Consider the following 9448-nt stretch of genomic DNA (forward strand, 5'->3'; position numbering starts at 1 on the left):
TCAGTTGGTTAGGTATCTGCCCTTAGCTCAGTTCATGATCTCAGCGTCCTGGGATTGAATCCTGCATCAGCAGGGAGTCTGCTTCTCCCTCTGACCCGGCTCCCTCTCATGCTCACTCTCTCTCTCTCTCTCTCAAGTAAATAAATAAATAAAATCTTAGAAAAAAGAATATGAATTTTAATAGTTGCACAGCATTCTATTTTATGGTGTATCTAAATATAACTAATGTTGGGTAATAAGGTTCTAATTTTCACAAAGTACATGTGATAGTTTTTTAGGTATATCATTCTTTGGATTGATTTTTCTGATTAGTCCTACAATTAAATTCCTAGATGTGCAAATACTGGGTAAAGTTTATGAATGTGGTTAAGGTTCAAGATACATATTGCCAAATATCCATCTAGAAAAGTTGTACCAATTTGGACGTGCACCATTAGCCACTAAGTATTGTCATTGATGACAATAATTTATAAGACTTTGAGGATATATGTGATTAGCAGACTATTTACATCTACAAACATCGAGCAACATAATTTGAGTTGAAATCCAGGGTAATGACCTTGATGCTTTATGAGACATCAGAGAAGTGGACTAAGATATTTAGTGACATTTGACAGAAAGTAGAATCAAGCATTCTGCAACTTGGATATTCTAGTTAATCGTTCAAGTTAACTCCTTTGTCATGTCTTATATTTATAGCAAAACTGAAATCATCCAGGGGGCGCCTGGGTGGCTCAGTGGGTTAAGCCGCTGCCTTCGGCTCAGGTCATGATCTCAGGGTCCTGGGATCGAGTCCCGCATCGGGCTCTCTGCTCAGCGGGGAGCCTGCTTCCCCCCCCCTCTGTCTGCCTCTCCGTCTACTTGTGATTTCTCTCTGTCAAATAAATAAATAAAATCTTAAAAAAAAAACAAACCTGAAATCATCCAGAGACCAGCATTTCAGTAACTATAAGCATCTTTAATTACTCTGAATGTAGGCAGAAAGAAGACAAGGAAAATGAAGTCTTTCTAGTGGTGAAAAAGGAACTTAGAGCAGCAAACAATCATGAAAACCTTCAAGAGCCAAAGGTAGTTTTTTTGACAATCACATGGCATTATTTCCTGAATAGAAGAAACCCTAGTGGTCTGGCTCTGTCTCTGAAGATAAGATTTTCTGAACAAGATCCAGGGCTGCTGTAGAATTAGCAGGAGACAGAGAGAGAGAGAGAGAGAGAGAGAGAGAGAAAGGAATAAATGTGAAGTAGAGGAAAGAGAAGTTGAAAACGGCCTAGGTGATTCTGGCTCCAAGGATATAGAGAAGAAAAGAAGTTGGAATACAAATAATACAAATGTCTCGGCAATGGTGGTCACAGTGAGCAGTCAAACCATGGAGGGGGGAGGCGGGAAGAGATATAATGATAAATAGGTTTGCTCTTTAGAGAGAGGGGAAAGAGGAGAGGATAGGACCCAAAAGACCCTGGAGAGAATTTTGGATTAAATAAAGAGATGGGAATTATTTGTAATTTTGGAGTGAGAATCACATTTTCAGGACTTTCACTTTTTTCCATTGGTTCATTTCTATCCTTTCTCAAAAATAACTGGTGTTTGCATTCCTAGGGAACCTATATCTGACCAGGATTCCTTGAAATAACTTATTTTTTTTAACAGTTTTACTGAGATACAAATGACACAATAAGAATTGTATACATTTAATTTTTTTTCTTTTTTTTGAGTGAGAGTGAAATCATGAGCATGGGGTGGGGAGGGGCAGACAGAGAAGGAGAGAGAATCTTAAGCAGGCTCCACACCCAGTTCAGAGCTCAACAGAGGAATTGATCTCAGGACCCTGAGATTGTGACCTGAGCAGAAATCAAGAGTCTGACATTTAACTGTCTGGGTCATCCAGGTGCTCCCCAAAATTGTATACATTTAAGACATAGAAATTGATGTTTTGATATATGTATACATTGTGGAATGATAATCACAATCAAGCTAATTAACATACCTCTTATCTCTCCACAGTTACCGTTTTGTGTTGGGGGGGGTGGGAGGGTAGAGATTTAATTCAGGATATATCCTCTTAGCAAATGACAAGTATACAATACAATATTATTAACTATCATCGCTATGTGGTACATTAGATCTCCAGAAATTATTCCTCTTGCAAAATTGAAACTTTGTACCCTTTAACCTGGGTCAACATATTTGCCCCTCTTCCCAACCCCTTAGCCTCTGTGCTTTTGTGAGTTTGACTATTTTAGATTACATATACAAGTGAGATCATGCAATGTTTCTCTTTCCATGACTTATTTTGCTTAGTGTAATTTCTTCTAGCTCCATCCACGTTGATACAAATGGCAGATTTTCTTTGTTTTTCTTAATACTATTCCTGTGTGTGTGTGTGTGTGTGTGTGTGTGTGTGTCTCATATGTTCTTTAGCCATTCATCCATCAATGAACACTTAGGTTGTTTTCACATCTTGGTTATTTTGAATAATGACACAGTGGTCGCAGGAGTGCCGATCTCTCCTTGTGATCCTGTTTTCAAGTCCTTTCAAATTCAGAAGTGAAATTGGTGGGTCATATGGCAGTTCTATTTTTAATATTTTGAGGAACCTCCATATTGTTTTCCATAGTGGCTGCACCAATTTACCTTCCCATCAACAAAGAACAAGGGTTTCTTTTCTCCACATCCTTGCAACACTTGTTATCATTTTCCTTTCAGGTAACAGCCATCCTAGCAGGGGTGAAGTGGTATCTCCTTGTGGTTTTAATTTGCACTTCCCTGGTGATGAAAGATATTGAAACTTTTTCAAATGCCTGTTACTATTTGAATTTCTTCTTTTGAGAAGTATCTTTTTAGGATGTTTGCTCATGTTTGTTTGTTTTTTCCAAATGTATTAGACATATGTAAGGGGACTCCACATAGACATGAAATTCCTTCTTTGCCAATGTTTTAATTGGGTTATTTTTATTTTTGTTACTGAGTGGTATAAGTTCCTTATGTATTGAAAGTATTAATCCCTTACTGGATACATGGTTTGCAAATATTTATTTCCATTCCCATTTTTCATTTTGTTGATTTTTTTCTTTGCCATGCAGAAGTTTTTAATTTGAATAGAATCCCACTAGTCTATTTTTACTTTTGTTGCCTGAGCTTTTGATGTCAGATCCAAAAAATTATTGCCAAGACCCATGTCAGGAAAGTTTTTTCTGATGTTTTCTTCTAGGAGTTTTTTAACAATTAAAATTGTTAATAAAACCCAGAATGAATATTCAAAATGGGCAATAAAACAGACAAACAACTGATGAGGTCAATGATGAAAAAATAGAAAGAAAACACAAATATCAAACAAATGAGAAAGAATATATAACTGCAGCTGAATAAGTTTGATAAAATTCTTGACCAATTTAGAGATTTAGATAAAATACTGGTAAAACATAGACAATGGACATTGACTAAGAGTTCAACAGTGTACAAGAAATTGAAAAATTTGTTAGTAATCTATTTCCATAAATGCATTGAATCAAGATCTATCAAAACTTTAAAGAAGCTCTGTTACTTAAATTATTCCAGAGAACAATGTCAAATTTCCCAATTTATTCTATCAGCGTTACTTTATTAACCAAGATATAGAATATTCTGGTTAGAAAGAAAAAGAATGAAGACCTATAAATTTAACATCAGGACAGAGACCAAATATTTCATACAGTGTTATCAAGCTTGTATTTAGACTGATGCTTTTTAATACACATAATTGTAATTCAATTAATACAGGTTGGTATCTTTCTTTGAAATTAATGACTCATTTAGAAATCACATATTTTTCTGTATACATTCACATTTGATTGTTATTAATAGGATAATCATATGAACAAGTCCAGACAGTTTAAATGAGTAAAGAACACAGAACTTTTAGTAAGAAGATTCTAACTAGTTGTGAGGCTCTAGGCAAGTCATTAAAGAACTGATAGGAGCATAATCTCTCTTTTATGTACCTCATAAGTAAGTAGAAAATAAACTTTCTGTGAAAAAACTTGGCTAAAGTTAGTAAACAAATGCAATTAATGTTCATGTGTAAGTTGCTAATTTTGCCTTAATATTTGGTTGACATTTTACAAATTTAAAATTTTAGACTATAAACTACTGCATACTTGTAGGACTACAAAACTCAGTCATCCTATAAGATGAATGAAAATATCCAAGTTAGTAATTACAAGACATATATTAATCTAGGCCATGATTTAATTACAGTAAGAATTTATAGTTACAAAAATACAGGTAAAATATCATAAAAACATTCCCATGTACTGTAGTTTTGGAGTTCTTACCCAGAGGCTGAGTTACCTGGTAGTTGCCATTGCTTTGGGTAGATTTGGCAGCGTGTCCAAGAGGTATCAGTCAGTCCACAGGCCAGATCTTTTCATCCTCCTCATCTGTGATTACATCTTCCCTCTCAGATATATGCTCTTCAAAGATGAGATGACAGCTAAAGCACTCCAAATTCCCTCACATGTACCCAAAATATCAACGTGTTTATTTTCTGCTCAACATTTAGCCAGGAGTCACCCATTTTTTCCTCTGATTTTTATGGGTCACTCTGCTGATTTTCTAAGAGCTACGATTCCTTCTGAAATGCTCTTTTCTTGCCACACCATGTAGTGATGTAGAACACTTGGTAGGTAAAGAATTGGCTGTGGTAAATTCAACCACGTAAATTAAGACTATTCTTTATTTATTTATTTATTTATTTATTTATTTATTTGACAGACAGAGACCACAAGTAGGCAGAGAGGCAGGCAGAGAGAGAGGAAGGGAAGCAGGTCCCCTGCTGAGCAGACAGCCCAACTTGGGGCTCCATCCCAGGATCCGGGGATCATGACCTAAGTCAAAGGCAGAGGCTTTAACCCACTGAGCCACCCAGGCTCCCCAAATTAAGACTCTTCTTAAGTAAAGAAGTTAACTTCTGGAAAGTTAATCAGAAAAAAAGGAGAAAAAAACGTTTTATCATATGCTTCAGTCCACTAAAATGGAACAGTTGTAAACAACAAAAACGTGCTTGGATCAATGCCCTTGGGCTGCACCACCAGAGAAACCTGGCTGGATTCTGTTTTCTTCTAGACTGGTGGTCCGGTACCCAGAGCCCAAACTTGGCAAGTGGCTAGTTCCTCTTTTCATACGTTGACCCTAGTCATCACTTGCTCTTCTAAAAACAAATTGCTCCTGTAAATCTCAAAAGGTCGATTCAGGATGTAAGTAAATGTAAAAGAATCTGGGCATAGATGTTTGTTTAATACCAAAAGGCAATGAGGAAAATAATGAAAATCTAGAATGAAAGAAACTTCTTCCCTGAGGGAATATAATTCTAGTAGATAGTTTTGTTTGAGGTCTACCCCACCCCCTTTCTCTGAAAATTTCAGCATCTCCAATTATGGTATGTGACCCCTTCCTCCAGAAAACAAAATAAAACAAAACACCAAACCTGACACATCAACACATGAATGAACATGAAAATCGAACTTAAACTGGGCAAAGTCCATTCTCCTCTTGATGTTCAAAATGGAAATTGAAACGTCATCAGTTATTCTTTTGATCATCTCTGGAAAAGAAGGGGTTTCAGCCAAGGAGCTGTGTGGAGGCTGCCTTCTTACTTCCAATTGCACTGGGGAACAGAAAATCAAGTTCTCAGGGGAGTGGGGAGAGAAAGAGAACGAGAGAGAGAGAGAGAGAAACCAAACGATGGAGTGAGGTTTCTTTCAGGATTTTGACACCTTTTCAATTTCTCATTTCAATTAATCATGAGACACTTCACTCCTGTTCTTGGATTTTCTGAGCTACCACTGTGACTTGAAAGATAAATCACCTTGGGGCACCAAGTGGCTCAGTAAGTTAAAGCCTCTGCCTTTGGTTTAGGTCATGATCCCAGGGTCCTGGGATCGAGCCCCGCATCGGGCTCTCTGCTCTGTGGGGAGCCTGCTTCCTCCTCTCTCTCTCTCTGCCTGCCTCTCTCTCTGTCAAATAAATAAATAAAAATCTAAGCTTTGCGCAGTGGCAGTATCGTAGCCAATGAGGTTTATCCGAGGCGTGATTATTGCTAATTGAAAAATCTTAAAAAAAAAAACAAACCCAGAAAGAAAGATAAATCTCCTTTTTTCTTTAGCCAGCCTTTGGTTTCTGTTACTTGTAACTAAGAGTTTTAACTAAAACAAAGAGCCAGTGAGGAAAGATAAAAGGGAAGGAGGTAGAAGATAGGGGAAGACATCAAAGAACCATTCATGGTGTCAAGAAGCCGAGGAACAGTTTCAGCACCAAAATGTGTGCTAGAAAAAGGCTCTTGGCCGCTTACCTGCTCCGGATTACTCTGTGTTGTTCCTTAGCCTGGAGGGTCTAAGCATATAAACGATTCAGAGGTCGGGGGTGGGGGGTCTATGTCAAACTATCCCTTTCAAAGTATAAAACTAGTTATTGCACCGTGAACTGGGAACACTAAAAAGCTTGGCAAGATTCTTTGGATTTTGGAGACCGTATGTACTGCTTTTGACTATGCTGCTTCGAAACATTTATTGAGTGGCACATACAGCTGCTGGATTTTAGGGGTCCCAGAGGAAGAAGAGGTGCTTCTGCAGCCCTGCCCCCCAGGAGCTGTGACACAGCAGCTTCAACACTACTCAAAGTGTCTGTGGCAGATGGAGATGTCGTATGGACTTTCTGAAGAGTGCCAGCAGGAGAATCACAGTCCAGATCCCGGGGGTTTTGGAGCAAACCATATTCTCTGTTGTCATCTGTGTTTTGGGAAATGGTTCCTGGTTTGATACTGGATCCTGGCAGAGTCTGAATGCCTGACCACGGGCATCAAACGGCCATGGAACTAAGCCACCAGTCATGGACTATGTGTTAACTAGCTCATTATGCTTTCAGTGTGGGAGTGTGCAGCAGCAACCCATCATCAAGAAGAAGGGGTCTGAATGTGGGTTTGAGTGGCCACTGAATGCACAAGGAATTTGCATGAACAGTTGGTTCAAACCCACGACGTCTCTTCCTGCCCTTCCTATCCCTCTGTGTATACTCTCATGGGCAATTCCTTTCTTTCTTCCTTTCTTCCTCCCTCCCTTCCTCCCTCCTTCCCTCCCTTCCTTCCTTCCATTTTATTTATTTATTTAGCACATGCATAGGGGGAGGGGCAGAGAGAGAATCTCCAGCAGATTCCATGTTGGGGGCAGAGCCCGGGCAAGGGCGGGTGGTGAGATTTACGGTCCTGAGATCATGACCTGAGCCAAAATCAAGAGTTGATCGCTTAACTCACTGAGCCATCCAGGCACTGCATCTCATGGCCAATTTCTTATAACCAGTTGACTAAGGAGAGACAAATTCACGTCCGGTACAAATGGTTTTATGTGATATGCTGGCACCGACTGCATTTATAGTCGCAATCAGGAGTGTCCTAGAAAGACAACAGTGAAGAAAAATCCTTCCAGTAGGCAGAAATGTGAGCAGTACATATGACCGCCCCTCTTTTTCTTCAGTTTATACCAAAACCTTCCTCAAATACTCCAGGCAGATTATTTCCCAGATTATTTGTGCTTTCGTTAGGTTCCGTGTAGAACGCTCACACAGATTACTCACAGTGCATCGGCTGTTTGACCATCTACACCGTGATCTTGAGGGCAGAACCTGTGTTGCACTTCTAGCCTACCCTTTTCATCTAGAAAATCCCTGGTGTGCAGTAGGAATACAGTAACTCTTCCTAAAACCTCTTTCTGGGGTTACATCCTGGATGATTATCTGTGGACGCTTGTCCCTGGAGTCAGTGACGCATGACGGAAGCATTGTGGTTTAATGAGAAGGCTGGCTCTGAAGACGGAGGGACAAGCCTGCTTCTGCCTCTCATCAGCATCGTGAACTTTTACACACTGAGGAAGCTCAAGGTCTTTACCTTTCAACTGTGAAGGAAGATGTATTGTCCACCCTTGGGGGTGGAGAGAGGGGTATGAGACACACCAACCTTTGTGGAAATAGGCAAGGATTTTCTTTTTCTTTTATTTTTTTAATTTTATTTATTTATCAGAGAGAGAGAGGGAGAGAGCACAGGCAGACAGAATGGCAGGCAGAGGCAGAGGGAGAAGCAGGCTCCCTGCCGAGCAAGGAGCCCGATGTGGGACTCGATCCCAGGATGCTGGGATCATGACCTGAGCTGAAGGCAGCTGCTTAACCAACTGAGCCACCCAGGCATCCCTATGTTTTTGTTTTTTGTACTGTCTTAGAAATCCAGCACGTGTTTTATACTTACAAGACCCATGTGGCTGAGGCTACTCTACTGAATGGCACACTGCTGGATTATCTGCCCAGGACATTTAACAAATGGGAAAAGCAAGGTCCAGAGAGAGGCAATGACCGGCTGTCGGCCCCCAAAAGAGGGCCATCCCTGGCCTCCTAGGAGAGGGGTTCCCTGTACATGTAGGCTTGAAGAGGCCTACACAGCCTCTTACCTTACCTACCAGCCCGTGATTATCTTCTGAGTGATTGTCAGCTGGAAGCACTGAGTTCATGGGCAGGGAATGAACACTTGGGGTCTGCTTCTTCCCTTACACCCCCACATTCGGTGACTGAAAGGGAACCATGGATCACACCTTCCTTCACAGCCTACTTTGGAGGTGCTTTGGTAAATAAGGGCGCAGAGAGTATCAAGAAATTTGGGGGCACCTGGGTGGCTCAGTGGGTTAAGCCTCTGCCTTCAGCTCAGGTCATGATCTCACAGTCCTGGGATGGAGCCCCGTGTTGGGCTCTCTGCTCAGCGGGGAGCCTGCTTCCCGCAACCCCTCCGCCTGCCTCTCTGCCTACTTGTGATTTCTGTCCGTCAAATAAATAAATAAAATCTTAAAAAAAAAAAAAAAAGAAAGAAAAAAGAAATTTGACCCACCCCAAGCCACTGCATCATTAGTTCAAGGAGTAGGTCTGTGGTCCAGTCCTGTTCATGGTCAGCGGCAAACTTGGAGCAAAGGGAGAGGCGTAAGATGAAATTATCATGATCCTATGGAAGACTCAGAAGCAGTCTTTGCCAACCTGTTTTCCCTAAAGAGTAAATCTATATGCTTATCTCTGAGGGTACGGGAGAATGATGCTGTGTTATATAAAGATTGATACTACCGAGTATGAATTATCTGCTTGGATTAGTAAGTACTCGGTAGTTGGCTGACTTTAGTCCCATCATGTACATCCAGTCTGGACACAATTATCATCGGGAAGGAGGTGAGCACTGAGTATAGAGCATAGGCTCGGGAGCCTATGGGGTCCATCCCATAACCCTGAGATCATGACCCGAGCTGAAACCAAGAGTGGGACGCTTAACTCACGGAGCCAGGCACTCCTCTGATATTTCTTAATTTTGTGACTTTGGTCAAATTCATTAAACTATGTCTGCCTCACTTTCCACATCAGTAAACTTGGAATAATAGAATTTACATCGTTGGAT

General features: G+C 40.5%; 1 pseudogene; it reads left to right on the forward strand.

Annotated features, from left to right (window-relative positions):
* Nucleotides 1-6016: 6016 nt before the first annotated feature.
* LOC122897147 lies at nt 6017-6181 on the forward strand (annotated as a pseudogene).
* Nucleotides 6182-9448: the final 3267 nt, after the last annotated feature.

Source organism: Neovison vison, chromosome 1 (assembly GCF_020171115.1).
Source record: "Neovison vison isolate M4711 chromosome 1, ASM_NN_V1, whole genome shotgun sequence".
In the NCBI taxonomy this organism is placed as follows: domain Eukaryota; kingdom Metazoa; phylum Chordata; class Mammalia; order Carnivora; family Mustelidae; genus Neogale; species Neogale vison.